General features: G+C 41.1%; 1 non-coding gene across 1 annotated transcript; it reads right to left on the reverse strand.

The window, feature by feature from the left end:
- Positions 1-18403: 18403 nt before the first annotated feature.
- Positions 18404-18509, reverse strand: LOC122003249. The gene has a single exon (XR_006117899.1). It is a non-coding gene; the product is annotated as a small nucleolar RNA R71 (small nucleolar RNA).
- Between the last annotated feature and the right edge of the window lie 5382 nt (positions 18510-23891).

Below are 23891 nucleotides of genomic sequence, written 5' to 3' on the forward strand. Positions count from 1 at the left end.
ACACGAAGGGACGTCCGAAGCGAAGCTCGCAAGACAAGATCTACTTCACAACCTCCTGGTTGCTACTCGGAAAACTTAATGGTTCCACTGTACAAAAATTTTGTACAAAGGTCTGAACCTTTTCCTAGCTACCATGTGTTCTTTTAAATTAAACTTGAATCGCCTGCGGAACTTAACACGTTTGATCCAAAGTTTAATTTATTTGTTCTTTTAGGTTTAGACTTGGATCTCCTGCGGAACTTAACACGTTCGATCCAAACCACCTAGGTTATTAATTTCATTAAATATTAATTTCTAAAATTGACTTCCAGGACTGCATGGCGAGGCACATGACCTTCTTGGATATGGGAACAACCACCACCGCCTAAACAAAGCCTTTTAAGGAAAGCTAATATTTAATTTCCTTAAATAACTTTAGGTCAACCGAAAAGAACAATCAAATCACAAGGAAAAGAAAAACAAAAGAACACAACATCGAAAACAAATTCGAAATACTAGAATCGCATGCCTCTTGTATTTGGTAATTTTACAAAGAAATAAAACTAGTATGATGCGGAAATTAAATACTAGTATATCTTTTCTTTTGCAAACAAAAACCTCTAGGTCTTCTACCGTATTCCTCTTCTAATCCCGAGCGTTGTGTGGGCAACGATCTTCCGAGACGAGAACCACCAAGGCACCTCCTTCTTCCTTCCTTCAAGTTTCGGCCAAGCATATCTTCTAAAGGATGAAGAACTTTTTTCACCAACCAAGCAACAAGGGATGCAAGCTTTCTCTCCTTCTTCCTCAAGCTAGATCCGGCCACCTCCTCCAAGCTCCAAGAGATAAAGGATTTCGGCTACACAAGAGGAAGAGAGAAAAGGAGAATGGCCGGCCACACCAAGGAAGAAAAGAGGGAGAAAATAGAATAGAGTTGTTCACTATGAAGCCTCCTCTACCCCTTCTTTTATAATCCTTGGTCTTGGCAAATAAGGAAAATTTAATAAAAACTTCCTTAATTCTTTTGCCATTGAAAAAGAAAATTTATTTAATTAAAAATAATTTTCTCTTCTCCAATTTATTTGGTCGGTCACTCTTCTCCCCAAATCAAGAAAAGTTTTAATTAAAACAAAAATTAAAACTTCCTAATTTGTTTCCAGAAATTTATAAAAATTTCTCCAATAATTTTAATCCCTTCATGATTGGTTAATAAAAAGGAAATTTTATAAATTAAAATCTTTCTTTTAAACATGTGGATAAAAAGAAAGTTATCTCTAAAAATTAAAATCTCTTTTAATCTACAAATAAGGAAAGATATTAAATCTTTTCTTAATCTCTTGTAGAAACTTATAAAAGAGAATATTTAATTTTTAAACTCTCTTTTAAATCATGAACATGGTTTAAAAGGAAAGTTTTTTTAAAATTTAAAATCCACCTTTTAATCAACAAATAAGGAAGGATTTCAAATTTTAAACTCTCTTTTAAACATGTAGATGATTTACAAATAAGGAAAGTTTTTACCAAAAATTAAAACCATCCTTTTAATCTACAAATAAAGAAAGAGATTAATCTCTTCTCTTAATCTTTTGTAGAAAGCTATAAAAGGAAATTTTTAATTTTTTTAAACTCTCTTTTAAAACCATGATATCCACATAAGAAATAATTTTAATAAAAATCCTTTTTAATATTCTAGTGGCTGGCCACCTAAGCTTGGGACCCAAGCTTTGGCCGGCCACTAACTTGGCTCATCCACTTGGTCTTGGCCGGCCCTAGCTTGGGTTCCAAGCTAGCTTGGCCGCCCCCATTGGATGGGTAAGAAGGTGGGTATGTGGTGAGTATAAATCTCTATATACAAGAAGCTACGATAGGGACCGAGAGGAGGAATTGGTTTTGGTCTCCCGATAAAATTAAACATCCCGTGTTCGCCCCTAACACACAACTTAATTTTATCAATAATAATTCATTCCACTAGAGAACTATTATTGAACTACCGCACCAATCCCAAATTACATTTTGGGTTCCTTCTTATTATGAGTGTGTTAGTCTCCCTGTGTTTAAGATGTCGAATGTCTACTAATTAACTGAGTTACTGACAACTCATTTAATTAATATCTTAGTCCAAGAGTAGTACCACTCAACCTTATCATCATGTCGGACTAAGTCCACCTGCAGGGTTTAACATGACAATCCTTATGAGCTCCTCTTGGGGACATTCTCAACCTAGATTACTAGGACACAGTTTCCTTCTATAATCAACAACACACACTATAAGTGATATCATTTTCTAACTTATCGGGCTTATTGATTTATCAAACTAAATCTTACCCATTGATAAATTAAAGAAATAAATATCAAATATATGTGCTTGTTATTATATTAGGATTAAGAGCGCACACTTCCATAATATCTGAGGTCTTTGTTCCTTTATAAAGTCAGTATAAAAGAAACAACCTCTAATGGTCCTACTTAATACACTCTAAGTGTACTAGTGTAATTATATAGTTAAGATAAACTAATACCTAATTACACTACGACCTTCCAATGGTTTGTTCCTTTCCATCTTGGTCGTGAGCTACTGTTTATAATTTATAAGGTACTGATAACATGATCTTCTGTGTGTGACACCACACACCATGTTATCTACAATATAAATTAATTGAACAACTACATTTATCATAAATGTAGACATTTGACCAATGTGATTCTTATTTCTAGATAAATGTTTATACCAAAAGCTAGGCTTTTAGTATACATCCTAACAATCTCCCACTTATACTAAAAGACTAAGTTGCCACATCTGCTGCCATACATCTGATTCCCAACCCTTCAACATGCCCATCAAAAGCTTTTGCCTTAAGGGCCTTAGTGAAAAGATCTATAGGTCATCATCTGATGCAATCTAGGTAGCAACAACTTCTCCTCATTTATACGATTTCTCGTATTGGGTGGTACTTGTGCTCTATTGTGTTTACTTGCCTTATAGACTCATGGGTTCTTCGAGTTTGCTACTGCACCACTATTATTACAATAAATTGTAATAATCTTTGGACAAACCAGAAATCATATCTAAGTCTATCTTGAGGTTGTTGAGTCATTCAACTTTTATGGCTACCTCAGAGGCTTGCCATATACTCAGCTTCTATGGTGGAGTCCAGAAAAACGCCTATGCTTATCACTCTTCCATAGTTATGACTTTACCTCCTAAAGTAAACACAAAACCCCGAGGTTGACTTATTATTGTCCCTATCCGATTGGAAGTCAAAATCTATGCAACCCATAGGGACCAAATCAACTGTCTTGTAAGCTAGCATATAATTTCTAGTGCCTCTAAGGTACTTCAATATATGCTTTACTGCAGTCCAATGTCCTTGTCAAGGGTTACTTTGATATCTACTAACAATGCCCTCAGCAAAACAGATTTCTGATCTCGTGCATAGCATACATTAGGCTTCCGACAGCCGAAGCATAAAGAACTGCCTTCATTTCCTTTATCTCCTTTGATGTCTTTTGAGACATCTCTTTAGATAAAGCTACTCCATGCCTAAAAGGTAAGAAACCTTTCTTGGAGTTTTGCATGCTTAAAACGAGCAAGGATTATTTCGATATATGAAGCTTAGGATAAGTAAAATATTCTTTTCTTGCGATCCCTTATTACTTTGATCCCAAGAATATATACATTCTCCCAAGTCCTTCATATCGAATTATTTGGACAACCATACCCTTACTTCTGACAACACTTTGATATTGTTTCCAACTACCAAAAATGTTATCTACGTATAGTACAAGAAATACCACCACGTTTCCATCACACTTTTTGTATACACAAGACTTATCCGGTTACTAAATAAATCCATAGGTATGGATTACTTTGATAAACCGGATGTTCCAAGACTTTGAAGCTTTGTCTCAGTCCATAGACTGATTGAGCTTGCACACAAGATGCTCTTTGCCCTTTGCAATGAACCCTTCTGGTTGCTTTATATGGATAATTTCTTCAAGACTTCCGTTAAGGAATGCTGTCTTGACATCCACTTGCCAAATAGATAAAAGAATCTGGATAGACTTAAGCATGGCTCCTAGTGAAAAAGTTTCCTTTTTCATCAAGCCTTGCTTTGAAAATTTTCACCTTCCTGTCTATCCATCTTTTCCTATTGTAGACCTATTTTTACCCAATGGCTTTTACACCATCTGGTAATTCTACAAGCTTCCAGATCTACAAGCTTCCAAACGTTTCAAGAAACTTAGTAAAACTAAAAATACTAACCATTCGCAAGGTAGAAAGAAAAGGGTGATCCATTGCTACCACTGCAACGAAGAAGGGCATGTCAAGGGTAACTGCCCCAAGCTGAGGAATATGGACAAGGACAAAGGTAAGAAGCATGTCCAAAAACACAAAGTCTTAAAGGCGGCGCGGGATGATACGTCGTCCGAATCGGAAGTCGAGGTCTTCTCCAGACTTGCACTAATGGCAAGTCATCAAGACGATGACTACGAGTCAAGCTCTTCCGAAATGAGCATCGAGAGCATCGATGAAGGGGGAGCTACGTCGGAAGATAGGAGTAGTTCAGGGGGAGACACGGACAACGAGATCAACTAGGTAATTCAGGTACGATCTCTTCCTCCCGATAAACTATTTAAGTTTATTAAACTGTTAACTAAGGATTGTTGTAAATTAGAAAAAGAAATTAAAAATTTAAAAGTAATACTAGCTAAATCTTGCCCCTTAGAAGAGTTAGACAAATTAAAATTAGAAAATGATAATTTAAAATTTTAATAATCTAAATTGGTATTTTAGATACCACAAGGGACAAATTAGAATATCTCAAAAAGATATGTCCCTAAGAAATTTTTAGTCAATCCAGTAGGTTGGAACCTATATTGGGTTCCAAAGTCCTGTTTAACTTGAATTATTAATTAGATTTAGAGCTTTCAGAGAGAAAATTAGATAATAAATTTCTTTATGAGGCTTTGTCTAAAAAAGTGATTGTTGCTCCAATAACCAAGAAGGTCTAGTGTCTCGCCACTGCCTAGAAGCCAAAATATTGAAATAAAATATTTAATTAACTTTCTGATTGAAATTTAATAATGCTTTAAAAAAAAGTTTTTCAAACATTTTTTGGAAATTTTTCAAAATTATTTTTTATACTTAGAAAAAATTTTCTTGCGTAAAATTTTTACTTAAAAAAATTCTCAAAATTTATTGCCTAAGTTAAAATTTCTTCTGAAATTGTTGCTTAAATTTTTTTTACCTAAAATTTTTACTTAGAAAATTCTCAAAGATTTAAGTTAGAATTTTTTTTTCAAAAATATTATTTTTGCAAATTATCTAACTTAGAATTTTGTTTAACTTATAATTTTCTTAAAGAAACTTAGAAACTTTGTTGAAAATTATTACAAATTTTTAAGTAAAATCAAAATAATTTTTGAAAAATTCAAAATTATTAACCTTAGAGTTTTCTTTGAACCAATTTTTTATGAGATCAAAGGGGGAGAAGGAAAAATATAAGTCTAAGGGGAGGTAGACCAAAATTTTCTATCTTTTTGCACTCTATTGTAATATTAGATATTTTATTTTTATGTCTATTTACCCTAGCTTAACTTGGGCTGCTCACATCAAAAGGGGGGAGATTGTTGGAACCCCAAGGTTGTTTTGATATGATCAACAAGTTAAGTTAGGTTCTGTCGTGTTTTAACCTTGTATCTAAGTGTGCAGGAGTTTAGGAACACAGGGAGTCGAGCTAAAGACGCAGCTAGCGAGAATGACGGCACGGGAGGGAGCTGACAGGCTCGGTGTGTCTGAGGTATGAGACGCCGCGGAAGAGTACGCGGGCGGACGAGAAAGAGGCGCACGACGTTTCTGAGGGACGAGAAGTCGGAGCGGAAGGTTGCTCGAGAAGGCCGAAATTAGGTTCGGGTGAACCTTATTTCGGTTGGCTGAAATCACCCAAGTGAGCGGAGCCGGAGCGGAAGACCCAGACTGAGGCGAGCAGCACCGGAGCAGAGGGGCCAGGACCAAAAGTCAACTTTGTTGATTTAACTAGTCCGGGTGCCCAGAACCATTCCGAGCACCCGAGATTGACTTTTAACCATAATCATGTCAAACGCGATCCATTGCAAAGGGGATAAAAGTTTATCCCCTCCCAGATGCCTGGAACACCTCTAAGCACCCCAACCAAGGCTATAAATACAACCTTGGTCCAGAAGCTTTCAATCAACTCAGAAATTGTAATTTCAACACTTGTGTGCTTCCATATTAGTTTAGCTTCTTTCTTTTTGCGCTTCACTGTTATAAGAGGCTTTTCCGCCTGAAGGAGATACTAGTGTGACATTTTCTTAGATTAACAACCTCCTCGGTTGTAACCAAGTAAACATCTTGTGCCTCTTCTTTTCTGTTTTAATTTATTTCTTTTATAATTTATGCAAGTGTTCTTTTGAAAAGTCGAGAAGGGTTTTTTTTTGTATTTGTAGGCTATTCAACCCCCCCCCTTCTAGTCGGCCGACGTGATCCAACAGGTTGAAGGCCCCTTCAGCAGGCTATATAAGGCAGTCTTGACCAGATGCACAACAACAACATTCCATGCAACTTTCACTTCTTAGCACTATGTGAAAACGCTTCCTCAACGTTCAAAAACTGCCCCGATAACCACCACGCTAAAGATCTTTATTTCTGAGTCGTTGGTATACTCTAAGTTTTATAATTACTGTTAATCATTGCACTTGTACTTCTTTTGATTGATTAGTGATTGCCCATCGAAAGCACTCTCAGATGCAGGCCTTGGAGTAGGAGTCGTCATAGGCTCCGAACCAAGTAACTCTTGGTGGTTGCGATTATTTTTTGTGTCTTTATTCCTCTACCTATCTCCGATTTTTGTTTTTAAAATGAGCGCTATTCACCTCCACCCCCCTTCTAGCGCTTCTCGATCCTGCAATGATCATTAATCAATCATTAGCATTGTCCTTGATCTAAGCATAGAAGTCGGGTATCACTTAATTCGCCATGACCACCAGTGCTTGGTGTGCGCCATGGTTAACCGTTGTATACTGGGAAACAGACGACCCGAGAAAACCTCGAAGCACAGCTAGAGGTGGGACGAATCTGTTTCAAGGAAACTGCGACTCTCGCAGGCCTCGGTCCATTTGCTTGTTCGGATTCATCAGCCGCTCGATTTCTCTACTCACTCGGTCGCCCGGCTCGCCTGCTCAGACGCTCAGCTTCCCCACCCGACCGGCCACTTGGCTGCCTCACTCGGCCTCACTACCCGACCGGTCACACGCTCGTTCAGCCTCTACGTCCGCTCGGCCGCTTGCTCGGTCGACCTCTCTGCCTGGTCGGTCTCTCCATCCGCCCGGTCAGCCTCTCCGCATCGCCCGGCCGGCCACTTCATCCGCTCAAGTTGCTAGCTTGCCTAGTTCGCTCGACCGCTTGCCTAGTTCGTTCGACCGCTCTGCCTCCAACCTGGTCGGCCTTTTCATCCAGTCGGCTGCATGCCCATTCAACCGTTCACTCACTCGGTCGTTCAACTGTTCAGCCCTCTATTCACTCTACTGCTCCGCTCATCTGGTCGTAGCTCGCTCAGTCTACTCGCCCGCCCACTCGCATGGACCGCTCGACCACTCTCCCATTAGGCTGCCCTGCCGTCCACTATAAGGCTAACTGCCCGCTCGACTTGTCTGCCCGGTCGACCAATGTGCTACTTGCCTGCCCGCCCCTTCAATCCGCTCAGACTTTGCTGCTCGGACTTGGAGCTCGGTATGCACTCAGCAATTAGCAGAAACCAGCCCCTACCGACAATCTGAGATTATCTACTCATGTCATCTTGACAAATAAGTAAATTTAATTCTGTGTAATTTAAATTCAACTAATACCCTGTAAATCTCTAACAACAGATTGTTTGTCCAACAGTTATATCATCAAACAACTACCTTCTTGACCTCCAAAAAATCACAAGATGATAACTAGCCAAGGGAAGATTGAGCTAAAATTTGACAACTTCATCTGCTACAAGAAATGGATTACAACAATAACCATATATTGATGTTATCAGTAACATTCAGCAACCAATGAGAAGTGCCTCTTCCATAATCTCATAGTTGTGACTGCAGTTTTCATTTCATAGACATTGAGTGGCAATAATGAATATTGTGTTTAAACTATCCTTGATACATGTTTCTTTATGCTTTATAATAAAGTTCAACCGTATCAAATGGTCACAAGACTCACAAATTTGCACTAACTTATCCTCAACGCTTCCTTGATCTTGCAATATATGTCTGTATGATTACCTCATGTCACTTCTCAGAATGGCTTTTACCCTTTGTAATAGCAAAGAGTACCGAACCTTTAGCTTGAATACTGGAAGCTAAACTCTTGAACAATGTTCTCCTGTTGTCATATTTTTATCGAGAATTGGAGTTTCTCTTCAAAATCCCAACCCAAGGCCTACAATCTGGCTGCAGATGTAGTCCATATCTCAAGAAATGAAGGTTCTCATCAGACCCACTTCTATGATCAAGTAATTCGAAGTGCTTAACAAAACTAGCCGAATATTCAAACAGACGGTAATGGAACATAGATCCATTTGAGTATAAAAAGTCTACTAATCTATCCCTAGAAATATTTTTCAACAAGTGTCGACAAAGGATCGACTAATCTGATCTAAATAGAAACTTCAAGACCTTGTGTAAAACATTATGTGGTTAAGGTCTTGAGTTATTTGATGTAGACAATGTTAGATGAGTTGACTAACCATTGTCTTGTAACCCATCATACTACAATTGCTCTACTTAAGGTTGAGGAACCTCTGACAATAAGCTATGCATATAATGGTAGAGAAGCACTATCACTAAATAGCTTGTTGAAATAACTGTCAATCAACATTCTGCCCCTCGAAGATCAGCTTCTTCAATTTTCACTTAGTAACGATTGAATATCATAGGTGTTAAGCAACTAACAACACCTTCTCCTAATCATCGTGGGTCATAAATCTCAATGTACCTTCTAGGTTATCTGTCTATATATGAGAGGTCCATGGTCAAAATCCCTAGGATGTATCTATCTGTATAGGTATACACTCCTTGTTCGTTACCCCAAAAATTGACTTCTATATTTTTCACCAACGACCTGATCTCATAGGTGGTATGTAGCTAATTCAACTTTTTCTAAGTCAGTACAAGTCATGCACTCAAATGTACCTTCCAGGTTATCTAGCTTTCCATGAGAAACCCAAGGGTCAGAATCCCCAACAAACAAAGTAAATCGGTCATCTACTGACTAAGTTAATAACAATATGCATGCTATATCCCTCACCCAACTACTAGTAGCATGAACTAGTACCACTGGTGATATGGTAGAAGTAGGTATTGGTTAGACTGTAATCCTTAATCTCCAATAGATTGTTGATTGGCCCAACACCTACATTCAACTCGGTATCAGTTGATGTTACAGAAGAAATTATATTCTTTGAATTAAGCTTGTCACGTTGATAGGTCATGTAATGTCAACTTGTCGCATTCATGATCGTTCTCGACCATGATTGTTGATAAGGGTTATGGTGAGTGGGTTTAGGAGATGAGGTGGAGGTCAAATCAAGATAGGGTGGCGGTCAAAGTAAAGATAGAGTGGTATTCGATATTTGGTTTTGTTGATCACTTGGCCTCGGAATCCTTAAATCTCGTCCGCATAGTTCCAAAGCAGAATGCTTGTATAGGGCCGACCGATTGCAAACTTGGTAAGATATAAGAACTCTAAGGCCTTATGATGAAAATAAGAAATAGAGTGCTGGGTCAATTAATGGTCGGTCATACTTAGAAGAATTTGGCCGAACGAAAGGTCATTCAGGCTCTATGTATTTAATCCTTATATAAAGGTCTTAACATGTGATCATCCTAGCAAAGGTTGATCGAACGTAAGGCTTTCTATGGGCGCTCGACCAAGCAAGGCCCGGGTGGGCCTAAAGATGATTAACCCTATAAAACTCTTAACATATGATCGGCCAGACAAAGGCCAATCGAACACAAGGTTCTTTGTGAATATCCGACCGGGAAAGGCCCGGACTAACCCAGAGATATTTAACCTTATATATATATAACCCTCGATATGTATTCGGGTGAGTAAAGGTTGAACAAACGTAAGGTTCTTTGTGAACACTCTGTCGGGCAAGGCTCGGGCAAACCCAGAAATACTTAACCTTATATATATAGCTCTCGATACGCGTTCAGCCAGGTAAAGGTTGCACGGACATAAGGTTCTCTGTGAACATCCGACCAGGCAAGGCCTGGGAGGACCGAGAGGCACTTAACCTTATGTATATATAGCTCTTGATATTCGTTCAATAGGGTAAAGGCTGAACGAACATAAGATTCTCAGAGAATACTCGGCCGAGCAAAGCTTGGGCGGACCTAGAGATACTTAACCTTATATATATAGCTCTTGATATACGTTCGGCTGGGTAAAGGCTGAATGAACATAAGGTTCTTTGTGAACACCTGGTCGGACAAGGTCAAGACAGACCCAGAGATACTTAACCTTATATATATATATAGCTCTCGATACGCGTTTGACCGGGTAAAGGCTGGACGGACATAAGGTTCTCTGTGAACACCCGACCAGACAAGACCTGGGCGGACCCAGAGGCACTTACCCTTTTATATATATATAGCTCTCAATATGCATTCGGTCGAGTAAAGGCTGAAAGAACATAAGGTTCTCTGAGAACACTCGGTCGGACAAGGCCCGAGTGGACCTAGAGATACTTAACCTTATATATATATATATATATATATATCTTTCGATATGCGTTCAGCCGGGCAAAGGCTTGACGAACATAAAATTCTCTGTGAACACCCGATCGATCAATGCCTGGGTGGCCCAGAGGTACTTAACCTTATATATATAGCTCTCGATATGCATTTAGCTGGGTAAAGATTAAACGGATATAAGGTTCTCTATGAACACCCAGCCGGGCAAGGCTCGGACAGACTTAATAACATTTCACCTCATAAAACTCTTTATACATACACTATTGTTCGGATGAGGATAGATTAAACATATGGTTCTCTGTATATGCCTGACCTATCAAGGTTAGACGGGTTTAAATTATCTGAAGGTGTAGTACTTCTAAAATATAATTCTAACATACATGCTTTATGACTCATCAAGTGAACTTATGGCATAATAAGGGTATTATATTAGTTTCTGATCAAGTTTTTATAGTATTTAATGTATGGTTGAGCAGATTAATACAATAACAAGTAAGGTAGCTAGCCAGGTGGAGCGGCTAAGATGTGTTTAGCAGGCAAACAACAGACAACATTTTGATAGTCTGTCATAATTATCGGAAAATATTCCCTTGAAATCTCCTTTGAAAACTAATTAGTTTCCCATTAATGAGTTAGTTACAACAGTGTTTTCCTTCAATAACTTCGGTAATGATGCAGAGCATAAACGACAAAAGAGGTACACCTATGGGTAAAAAAAAGATTTTTTAGAACTATCATGAAACACCCAGGTTATACTTTTTTCTATCACCTAATAAACTCTAACAAATCAGGGACTACCTCAGATCATGAAGGTCATGTAAGGTGGTATAAAAAGGGGAATCCTCTCTCTGGCAAGGTACGCAAACATTAACATCGGAAGTCCTGCTTTCTTGCACTTTCGCTACTGTTCTTCTACTACTTTCAAGAGAGGAGACTGACTTGAGCATCAGAGGGTCTATCCAAGGATTTTCACCCCGGTCTTAGGTCACTAATACTTTGTTGGCTCATCTGATTATACGCAGGATCATTGAGGAGTTCCTTCAGATCTCGAGAAGCTCATTATCCTTCGACCAACCACCCATTAAAGTCAGCACACCATCTCATAGCCTTTAGACATGATCAAGTTTGGCATCGTCTATGGAAATCTTCACCTGAATTTGAAGCTTTGCGATGGAGGACGCTGAAAAACTCAATACCATCACCTTAACGCAGGAAGATCTAGAATTGCTCATCAACGCTAAAGCACAGAGGAGGTTTGGATATAGTGGGACCGTTTCCTATGCCACCTAGTCAAAGGAGATTTTTATTGATAATTGTGGGTTATTTTTTAAAATGGGTGGAAGCTGAATCATTATATAGAACTACTAAATAAGCAGTTATCAAATTCTCATGGCAACATATTATTTACAAATTTGGCATCCCACATAAGTTGATTTCTGATAATAGAAGATAATTCCAAGGTAAAAAAAATTCAAGAATGGTGTTTGGGATATAGTATTACCCAGGCCTTCACCTTTGTGGCTTATTCACAAAGTAATGGGCAAGCCGAGGTAATAAATAGGGAAATTATCAGAGAGCTCAAAACTAAATTGGATCATGTTGGAAAAAGTTGGGTGGACAAATTACCCAGTGGGTTATGGGCATATCGTACAACTCCCCGAGAATCGACAAGTATAGCTTATTTTCATCTGGTTTATGGTGGTTAGGCTGTAATCCTGATCAAAATTGGTATAGAATCCGATCAGAGGCGCCTATTGTTGATACGGTCTGACCTGGCTGTTGTTTTGATGTTGACACTGATTTAAGTTTGTATCAGATATTAATTAAACTCAGATTGATTACTGATCAGTGTTGATCAGGTGGAAGGGAAAAGTCCAAGTATGGAAACTTGGCAAGCGAAGTCAGAGAGGGCTCGGTAGCTCGTTCTCTGGACTAGGTCAGAGAGGGCTCGGTAGCTCGTTCTCTGGACCGGACGAAGTCGGAGAGAGCTCGGTAGCTCGTTCTCCGGACTAGGTCAGAGAGGGCTCGGTAGCTCGTTCTCTGGACCGGACGAAGTCGGAGAGGGCTTGGTAGCTCGTTCTCCGGACTAGGTCAAAGAGGGCTCGGTAGCTCGTTCTCTGGACCGGACGAAGTCGGAGAGGGCTTGGTAGCTCGTTCTCCGGACTAGGTCAGAGAGGGCTCTATAGCTCGTTCTCTGGACCGGACGAAGTCGGAGAGGGCTCGGTAGCTCGTTCTCTAGACCAGGAAGGCTTTAGGGTTTAGGGCTGGGAAGCTCTAAACCTACCTATATAGGCATTGGATCGGTCTGTTGATATCTGATCGGTCTGTTGACAGATCCAGTGATACTATGGTTATCTGATCGGTCGCCAGATCGATCAGTAACCAATCAGTAACTTATTGTGAGAATTACTGATCAGTCTGTAGACCGATCAGTAACCAATCAGTAACCTTCTGTGAGATTTACTGATCAGTTTGGAGACCGATCAGGAGGCAATAAAGTTGGGAGAGAGTATAGGGGATCGGTCTGTGGACCGATCCACCTATAGCCTGATTGGTCCACAGATCGATTAGAGCTCTCCTGGATCGATCAGGCCATAGCCTGATCGGTCCAACAAGCTGTGGATCGATCTACAATACTGTCTGAAGTTTCTGCTGTTTCTCTGCAACTTCTGATCCATCTGATTTAACCATCCGCTGTTAGCTTTTTAAGTTGCAGGTTGCAGATATCATGCCAATGCTTAAATTCAAATTAAGCTGCATCAGAAGAATAAAACAAAGGGTTCTTTCTACTGTGTTTCGCTGCAAATGGTGCAATTGGAGCATCAACGGTTACTGGCTGCGATCAGGCTGTGATCTGGCTACGATCAGTTGGGAATCAGCTTGACTCTTGCTCATTAGTTTGAGCTCAGAGACCCCAGTGAAGACCATGGGTTCTATTGGTGTGAGTTCAGAAAACCATAGGAGGAGGAAGAGTGATTGGCGACGTCGTAGCTTGCAGCAGGGATTCGGTGCAGGTTGACAACAATTCGGGACAAGCAGGACGCAGTGGAAGCAGAGGCATAAGAAGAAGGATGAAGAGAGGTTCAAGTAGAGAACTCTCGGTCGATCAAGCAAGGGTGCTGAGCTTTGAGTTCTTGGCTGTGCTTCCTTCTTGTGCTCTGTTTAACTGCTGTCTTCGCGTGGTTGTGAGCGTTCTTCTTCATTCTCTTTAGCCACTGATCTGTAAGTCTTGTGCTTTATTTACATATCTTCTGAGACTTTGTGGAGAGGTTACTCCACCGAGAAGGAGAAATCTTTAGCCGGTATCTATCCGGGGTGTGATCTACCGAAAGATCAAGGGATCGTCCACCTTACGGACACGTCGAGGAGTAGGGGCAAGTTATCCCCGAACCTTGTGCATACTGGTGTTAGTGGTGTGTGTCTTTCTTTTCCTTGTATTAGTTTTTTTTTTATGTGCATATTTCCGCTGCGCTAACGATTTGATTGAAGAATTTGGTTAAGTTTTAGAGGAGGCTATTCACACCCCCCTCTCTAGCCATCCGAAGATCCTAACAAGTGGTATCAGAGCAAGGTGCTCTTCATCCGGATTAACACCCTAAAGAGCAAGAAGATGGCTATGAAGGAAGGGTTTAGCACCAATCGTCGACCCTACTTCGACGGAGCAGACTTTCAATACTGGAAGAGCCGCATGGAATACTATCTCAAGACCGACATCTCAATGTGGTTCTCCATCAAGGAAGGGTTTACACCTCCGAAGGACGAAGAAGGTAAGGAACTTGACTCATCAAGGTGGTCCACCGAGCAAACTCGTAAAGGATAAGCTGATGCCAAGGCAGTGGTCACTCTATAATGTGGGATAGCCAAGGATCAACTCGTCAAGGTAGGTCCATTCACGAGCACAAAAGACTTGTGGAACAAGCTCATTGAGCTCCAAGAAGGAACTCGAGACTCTCGGATCGCTAAGAGAGATTTATTCTTAAACCAACTACAAAACCTCACCATGAAGGAGAACGAGACGGTAAGAGAACTACACGGAAGGTTCAAAGAAATTATCAATGGTCTTCATTCCGTAGATGAACGCGTAGAGAATCGCGATCTCGTAAGGTATGCTCTCAAAGTCTTTCCTAGGAATGCCCTGTGGTCATCTATGATAGATGCCTACAAGGTCTCCAAGGACCTTTCAATTGTTAAAGTAGATGAATTTTTTTGTGAAATGGAACTCCATGAGTTTGCTAACAAGGGTCAAAAAGAGAAAGGTATTGCCTTAGTTGCAGGAGAAAAGATCAAAGATGGAAGAAGGAAGAAAGAAAAGAAGAAGGAAAAAGAGATTCCTTCATCCTCATCCTCCTCCGAGTCCGATGATGAAGGTGGATCATCATCAAGCGAGATGGCCAACTTTGTAAGGAGAATCATGAGAAGAAGCCGGAGATACAAAGGGAAAGGTAAACCTATCGATCAAAATGTTGATAAAACTAATGTTACTTGTTATGAGTGTAGCAAGAAAGGACACTATCGGAGCGAGTGTCCAAAACTCAAGAAGAAGGAGGAAAGGGCCAAGAAGAAGAAAGCTCTCAAGGCTACTTGGGATGAATCCTCCTCAAGCTCATCGGAGGAAGAGAAGAAGGAGAAAAGCACACGTCAATTAGCATTCATGGCAAGGGAGGAACCGGATTCTGGGAGTGATGGTGACACAAGTGACACCTCAACCGCGGCTTCATCATCTTCGGATGATGAAGAGGTAACCTCTCCTCATTTAGAGAAATGTTATAAAACCATTGCACATTTATCTACTTTGCTTAAGAAATCAAAAACTCAAATTAAATCATTAAAAGATGAAGTAGAGCACTTGAGGGCCCTTAGGGAAGATGAGGTTGATGACCTACATCTAGAGGTCCTTGAGGATGAAAACAAAGCCTTAAAGGGTGAAGTTGAGAAACTCAAGAAAATGCTTGAAAAATTCTCAACTAGCTCTAAGACCTTAGATATGATTCTAAATGCCCAAAGGGCGGTCTACAACAAGGTTGGGTTAGGATATCAACCTAAGGAGTCTAGTTTCATTTCACTAGTGTCTAGAACCCAATTTCATAGATCACATGCTTCTAGGGTTCATGAGACTAGGAAGGTTGTGACCAAGGCATGGGTTCCTAGGTCTTTCATTGTAGATGCATTAGGTCCCAAGATTTGGGTACCTAAAACATCTATTTTTCGTGTCTTGTAGGCATTGGTCAAGGGGGAGCATCTATCAACTTGGTTTGTTGATAGTGGGTGCTCCAAGCACATGACTGATGTGCGTAGATTATATACTCCTTTATGCATGTTTTTACGCACATTTACATACTTTGAGCATGCTTGATCTATGCATTTTTATACTCCCAGCTTTCCTTTTAGCATGTTTACTCTTTTGGTTCGGAGATCTGCTTTTTGTGCATTTTCTGTACACAGGAGTCGATTTGGTGAAGAATCTACATCTTTGGGCATGCATTGGAGGAAACGAAGGGAGAAAGCACCGGGCCGTGTACCTCACACGGCCCTGCACTGGTATGGAGCTCGGACCGTGTGGAGTTTGGCACCAACAGAAGAGGAAGATGACATGGCCGTGTGAACCTCGCACGGCCGTGTCAAGATTTGAAGCCAACCAGAGCAGAAGCCTTACAGGGCCGTGTGGGTCTACAGTAGTGTGAGATTTCGAGACCAAGCGGTGTGCCGGTGCACACACGGCCGTAGCGTTCCGAGACTAAGCGGTGTGGCCGTGTGCACCACACGGCCGTAGCATTTCCAGAGAGCAGGGTTCGGCGTGTGGAGACACACTAGTGCACTTGCGAGAGAGGGACTGGACATGGCGTGTGAATCTCTGCGTGTCACGGGCCGTGTGGCCCGATTCTCCTCTATTTAAACTCTTCTTCATGAATTGAAAGGGATCTCCCTTTGGGAGAAAGCAAGATTTGGTGGTTTCTCCCATTCTTGGGAGGATTGCGATTCAAGGGAGATCTCGGCGATTTCGACTCGGGAGCGATTGGATCCGAAGACGAAGCTTCTTTGTAGATAAGTTTCCTTTTCTCCCTTTTCTTGGTTTCTTGGATTGGGGATTCAAGGAATGCTTGTAATCTCTATTTCTTCGGGTTTTCTTCCTCGATTCATGGAGTAGATCTTGTATTCTAGGATTAAGGGAGTATTTGTATGATGGATTGATGTAATCTCTTGTGGATTTGCCATTTTCTTGTTTCGATGACATTATCTTGCTTGTATCAATTAGATCTTGAATGATTGATGGTGGTTTGCGCTCAATTCTTATTCTTGATTGATTGTTTGGATTTCTTATAGACTTGGTAAAGATAAACTCTCACTCGATCATCCGAGGGATCCACGTGGCAGGTGCAAGCCCGTGTAAGGACGTTTGAGAGATAATCTTGAAGAGAAAATAGGGATATTCAAGAGAGTAGGATGGATTTTATGATTAGCTTCTTGTATCTTGATAGATTAATGAGTCGTGGGCTTCTACGTTGATATCCGAGGAAGGCATAGTAATAGGTGCACTTCTGTGTAAGGACAACATAGGTTCATGTCTAATTAATCCTATTTAGATACATTTCTCAATCCTTAGCCGGTTGTCTATTGCAAGAGGGAACCGGCAACTTTCTACATGTTTGGCAATTGAGGGATAAGAATTGGTGAACCATTTACATTCAAGAAATCTTACAAAGAAACCGAAACTCCTAGAATCTCCCTTTATCATAACCCAAAACACTAAACTCTTGTTTGTTGATCTTTAATATTAGATTTGTTTACCTTTACTTTGCTTTTGAAACGATTGGATAGTTGTTTAGCTAATTCGCATTGAGACATTTCTAGTGCTTATTCCAGTCCCTGTGGATACGATAATCTTTTATATTACTTGCGACATTTTCGTACACTTGCGGAGCGTAACAAGTTTTTGGCGCCGTTGCCGGGGACTGCGCTATAACATTAGGAATTATCAATTGAGTTAGACTAAACATAACATTTGTTTTCCTTTCATATTGCATAGTTGTAACTAATCATTAGATTTCTGTTTTTTTTTTTACTTTCTTGTATGACTTTCTCTTCTTGTTAATTTTTTTTTGTGCAAACTCAATTCTGCATTTTTGATTCTTTTATTTTTCTTTTTGTGTCGAATTGTTATCTGCAATCTTGTTCTTGTGTATGCGAAGATCTAACTTTGCAGGGGAATTCTTTCCTTTTGACCCTGAGATTGATAGAACTTTCCATAAAAGAAGAATTCTGCAAAGGCAAATTGAAGAACAGGAACATTTGAATATGGCAAATAGACCACTTAAGGATTATGCAGCACCCTATGCGAGAGGTTTTCGATCTAGTATTTCAAGACCTTCAGTGGAAGCTAATAACTTTGAGATCAAACCCGCAATCATATCTATGGTGCAGCAGAACCAATTTGGTGGAGGACCTCATGAGGACCCTAATCAACACTTAGAGGTCTTTTATGAAATATGTGGTACCATGAAAATGAATGGAGTTCCTTCAGATGCAGTTAGATTATTATTATTTGGGTTTTCTTTAAGAGATAGGGCAAAGCAATGGCTGAATTCTTTGGCCCCTAATAGCATCACCACTTGGGAGCAGTGTGAGCAACAGTTTCTTGATAAGTTCTATCCACCAAGCAAAACAGCTCATATGAGGAATTTAATTGCAAGCTTCAAGCAAACTGACTCAGAATCTCTTTTTGAAGCATGGGATAGATATAATAGTATGCTCAGACAATGCCCACATCATGGGTTGGAAAGATGGTTAGTGTTGCACACTTTTTACAATGGTATCAATTATCATACCAAAGTGTCCCTTGATTCAGCTGCTGGAGGGGCACTTATGAACAAAAGCTTAGATGAAGCCGAAGAAATCATTGAAAGTGTAGCACAAAATCATCATCAATGGGCAAATGAAAGAAGTGGTGGCTACTCCTCTGTAAACCCAACAATTAAAGCATCAGGGAAGTTTGATGTAGATGCAGTCACTCTTTTGTCTGCAAAATTGGATGCTCTTACAAAGAAATTTGAGAATATGGGGATTAGTGCTAATATGGTCAATGCTATTAGTACATCTTGTGAAGTATGTGGGAGTTCAGAGCATTCAAATGACTCATGTCCATTGGGAGCTATCACTGCACAAATCAATCAACTTGAACAATGCGATGCAATCATGAGTTACAATCAAAGGCAGAACAACCCATACTCAAATACTTATAACCCTGGATGGAAGAGTCATCCAAATTTTTCTTACAGAAAGAATTAAGATCAAGGACCATCTATGGAGGCAAGACCAAATTTTCAAGCTGGGCAACAAAATTCTCAACATCTATCTTCTCAAGGCTTACCAAAGTCAAATGTTGAAAAGATGCTTGAAGAAATTATCTCAAATCTGAATGAAATGAAGCAAGATTTAGCAAAGCTCATTCAGAGAATGGATAATTCTGAAAAGCATCAAAAGATCCAGGATAGTCAAATTGCCCAACTAGCTTCCTCATCATCCAGAGCACCAGGACAGCTTCCAGGAAAACCTGATGTGAATCCTATGGATCATTGCAATAGGATTGAGCTTAGGAGCGGACGGACCTTGGGAGACTCCCAAGTGACTGCTTCAAAAGGGAAACAAAGAGAAGAAGAGCTCTCTCCTCCTATATCAAATTAGATTCAAGCTAATGAGGAGAGTACCATTGAGGTTGAAGAGACTCTTCCACTGAACCATCAGAGCAAAGCTGTCCCTTTTCCTCAGAGACTTACAATGCTCAAGAAGGATGAAGAATTTGGCAAGTTTCTAGAAAAAGTTAAGGAAATTTGTGTAGAGGTACCTCTTATTGATGCTATTTTACAAATGCCTAGATTTGCCAAATTCCTGAAGGATCTCATGTCAAATAAGAGAAGAAGAGGAGAGGTCGAGACCATTGCACTTAGTGAGGAATGTAGTGCTATTTTTGAGAAGAACACTTCTCCAAAACTGAAGGACCCGGGGAGCTTTTATATTCCTTGCAACATAGGGAAAGAATTTTTTGAAAAAGCTTTTTGTGACTTGGGGGCGAGTGTTAGCCTCATTCCCTATTCAATTTGTAATAAATTAGGTCTCAAAAACATTAAACTTACTACTATGGCACTTCAACTTGTTGATCATTCCTGCAGGTACCCTTTGGGTATTATAGAAGATGTGCCAGTAAAGGTGGACGGGAATGTTATTCCCACAGATTTTGTCGTGTTGGACATGGAAGAGGACCCTAGGATTCCTATCATATTAGGAAGACCTTTCCTTGCTACAGCTGGAGCTATAATTGATGTCAAAAATCATAAGCTTTCTTTGGTAATTGGTAAGGAAAAGTTGGAATATGATTTATCTAATATCTCTAACCATGTCCCGTCTCTCTTAAATGCTTGTAGCAGGACAAGCATTTATAAACTTGAGGAATGGAATTTCCATCTTCATGGTAGGCCACCAAATGAAGGAGACAATGTGGTGGAAGATGTTGGGAGAAGATCTCCCAACGGAAACGAAAAGTATATCTGTCCTCCAAGGGCGAGGAAAAGGAGCGAATGATTAAGTTTGGTCGAGCTAAAGACCTTAAACAAGCGCTTCTTGGGAGGCAACCCAAGGGTTCTTTTAGTTAGTTTTGATTTGTATTGTAATTTCTTTTAGTTTGATGCATTCTTTTGATTCTGTTTTCAGGTTAGGTGCAAAACAGAGTCAGGCCGTGTGCTATACACGGCCAGGCAAAGGTTGCAGAGAAGGGAAGTGTTTGGGCCGTGTCATCCAGACACGGCCGTGTGGGATCTCCCGAGGAGAAAAAGGTATAGGCCGTGTCATAGACACGGCCGTGCAGAGGATCCCGAGAGGAAAGATGGAGAGGCCGTGTCCCAGACACGGCCGTGCGAGGAATCCAGAGAAGGAAGAGGTGGAGGCCGTGTGGATCTACACGGCCCGTGCAGAGGATCCCGAGAGGAAAGTGTTGATACAGTCTGACCTGGATGTTGTTTTGCTGTTGACACTGATTTAAGTTTGTATCAGATATTTAACTCAGATTAATTACTAATCTAGGTTGACTTGGTTGACCTGATTCGGGAAAAAGTCCAAGTATGGAGACTTGGCACTGGAGAAGTCCAAGCAGGGAGCTTGGCACGAGTGGAAAGTCCTAACTGGGATGTTAGGCAGTTGGAAAGTCCTGGCGAGTGAAGTCAGGCAGTGGGAAAGTCCTAACTGGGATGTTAGGCAGTTACAAGTCCTGGTGAGTGAAGCCAGGCAAGGGAAAATCCAGATGGATCAAGGGTGATCGGACATCTGGTGTTGAAAAGTCCAAGAAGGAAGCTTGGCATGCGAAGACAGAGAGGGCTCGGTAGCTCGTTCTCTAGGACCAGATGAAGTCGGAGAGAGCTAGGGAGCTCGTTCCTCCGGACTAGGTCAGAGAGGGCTCGGCCGGACCGATCCAGAGAAGCTGGATCGGTCGGCACCGATCCAAGGAAACCTGGACACGGATCGGTGCATCCGATCCCTTTATGCCTGATCGGTGCGCGACCGATCAGGGATGGCTGCTGAGCGTTTGCGATCGATGCGGGCCGATCGAAATCGATCAGGATTTTACTGATCGGTCTGCGGACCGATCAGAAATCGATCAGTAGCCCACTGTGATTTTACTGATCGGTCTGCGGACCGATCAGAAATCAATCAGTAGCCTACTGAGATTTCATTGATCGGTCTGGGGACCGATCAGATTAGTGCTTGATCGGTCCGCAGACCGATCAGAAGCTGCGCACCTTGGAAAAAGCGACGCCTGATCGGTCTGGGGACCGATCAGATTAGTTCCTGATCGGTCCGCAGACCGATCAGAGATGATCCAGAAATCATGGATCGGTCTGCAGACCGATCCACAGTATGGCTTGTTTTGCATGCGCTTTCTCTTATTGTTTCTGATTCGCAATTGCTTTTACCTATTTCGTTTCTAACCATCTGCTGTAAGCTTTTTCGAAGTTACAGGTTACAGATTACTTGATGTTGGGTGAATTCAAATTAAGGATCATTAGTAGAAGGCGACGAAAAAGCTTTTGCTGTGTCTCGCTGCGGACAAACCAGTTTTGGTAGCAACGTCTCGTTTGCGATCTGCTGGCAGCCGTTTGGTCGAAATCAGCTTGACTTGTGCTGATAGGTTCAAGCTCAGAGGTACCAGTGGAAACGAGGATGCCATTGGTGGGAGCTGAGACAATCAGACAAGGAAGAAGCGTGATTGGCGACGTCGTGGACGGTTGCAGGGATTTGCTGCAGGTTTGGCAGAGATCCGTTACAGAGCAGAGAGGCATATGAAGCTGGAGAGGAGAGACTCTCGCAACAATGCTTTTTGTGCTCTTGCTGTGAAAAACACTGCGGAGAAAAACTCTCTGGAAGATTGAAGCAGTGTGCTTGTTCTTCGCTGATTGTGGCTGTGAGCTTCCTTTGATCATTTCACTTGAGCCACTACTGTAAGTCTTGTGCTTAATTTCTTACTGCTGTTAAAGACTTTGTGGAGAGGTTACTCCACCGAGAAGGAGAATCCTTTAGCCGGATAGCTTCCGGGGTGTGATCTACCGAAAGATCAAGAGGATTCGTCCACCTTACGGACACGCCGAGGAGTAGGGGCAAGTTATCCCCGAACCTCGTAAATCTCTGAGTTAGTGTGCTGTGCTTTCTTGTTTTAGTTTTCTAATTCCACTGTGCTAACAAAGTTCTTGAAGAAATTTGTGTTTAGTGTTTTTCAAAGAGGCTATTCACCCCCCTCTAGCCATCTAAGGTCCCAACAAGTGGTATCAGAGCCTGGTGCTCTTCATTACGGCTTAACAACCCAAAGAGCTAAACAATGGCCATGAAGGAGGGACTCAGCACCAACCGTCCACCTTATTTCGATGGAGTAGATTTTCAATACTGGAAAAGCCGCATGGAGTATTACCTCAAGACTGATATCTCCATGTGGTTCTCGGTCAAGGAGGGATTCTCACCTCCAAAGGACGAAGAAGGTAAGGAACTTGACTCATCGAGATGGTCAACCGAGCAAACTCGCAAGGGACAAGCCGATGCCAAGGCGGTTGTCACTTTGCAATGTGGGATAGCCAAGGATCAACTTGTCAAGGTTGGTCCTTTCACAAGTGCGAAGGATCTATGGAACAAGCTCATCGAGCTCCAAGAAGGGACTCGAGACTCTCGGATCGCCAAGAGGGATTTGTTCTTAAACCAACTACAGAACCTTGTCATGAAGGAAAATGAAACTGTAAGTGAGATACATGGAAGGTTCAAGGAGATCATCAATGGTCTCCATTCGGTGGATGAACGAGTAGAAAACCGTGACCTCGTAAGGTATGCTCTAAAAGCTTTTCCTAGGAATGCCTTGTGGTCATCCATGGTGGATGCCTACAAGGTATCCAAGGATCTTTCCATTGTTAAACTAGATGAATTTTTCTGTGAGATGGAACTTCATGAGCTTGCTAACAAAGGTCAAAAAGAGAAGGGTATTGCTCTATTTGCAGGACCAAAGAGCAAGGATGGAAGAAGGAAGAAGGAAAAGAAGAAAGAAAAGGAGATTTCCTCATCCACCTCTTCTTCCGAATCCGATGATGAAAGTGGATCATCATCAAGCGAGATGGCGAACTTCGTAAGGAGGATTATGAGAAGAGGCCGAAGATACAAAGGAAAAGGTAAAACTAATGATCAAAATTTTGATAAATCTAATGTTACATGTTATGAGTGTAGCAAGAAAGGACACATTCGGAGCGAGTGTCCGAAACTAAAGAGGAAGGAGGAACGAGCCAAAAGGAAGGAGGAAAGAGCCAAGAAGAAGAAGGCTCTCAAGGCCACTTGGGATGAGTCCTCATCAAGCTCATCGGAGGAAGAAGAGAAGATGGAAAAGAGCACTCGGCAATTGGCACTCATGGCAAGGGAAGAGTCAGAATCCGAGAGTGATGACTCAAGCGCTTCAACCACGGCTTCATCATCTTCGGATGATGAAGAGGTAACCTCTTCTCATATAGAAAAGTGTTATAAAACTATCACTCATTTATCTACATTGCTTAAAAAGTCAAAAACAGAAAATAAATTGTTGAAAGAAGAAGTAAAAACCTTAAGGACCCTTAGGGAAGATGAGGTCGATGACCTACATCTAG

Source organism: Zingiber officinale, chromosome 7A (assembly GCF_018446385.1).
Source record: "Zingiber officinale cultivar Zhangliang chromosome 7A, Zo_v1.1, whole genome shotgun sequence".
Lineage (NCBI taxonomy): Eukaryota > Viridiplantae > Streptophyta > Magnoliopsida > Zingiberales > Zingiberaceae > Zingiber > Zingiber officinale.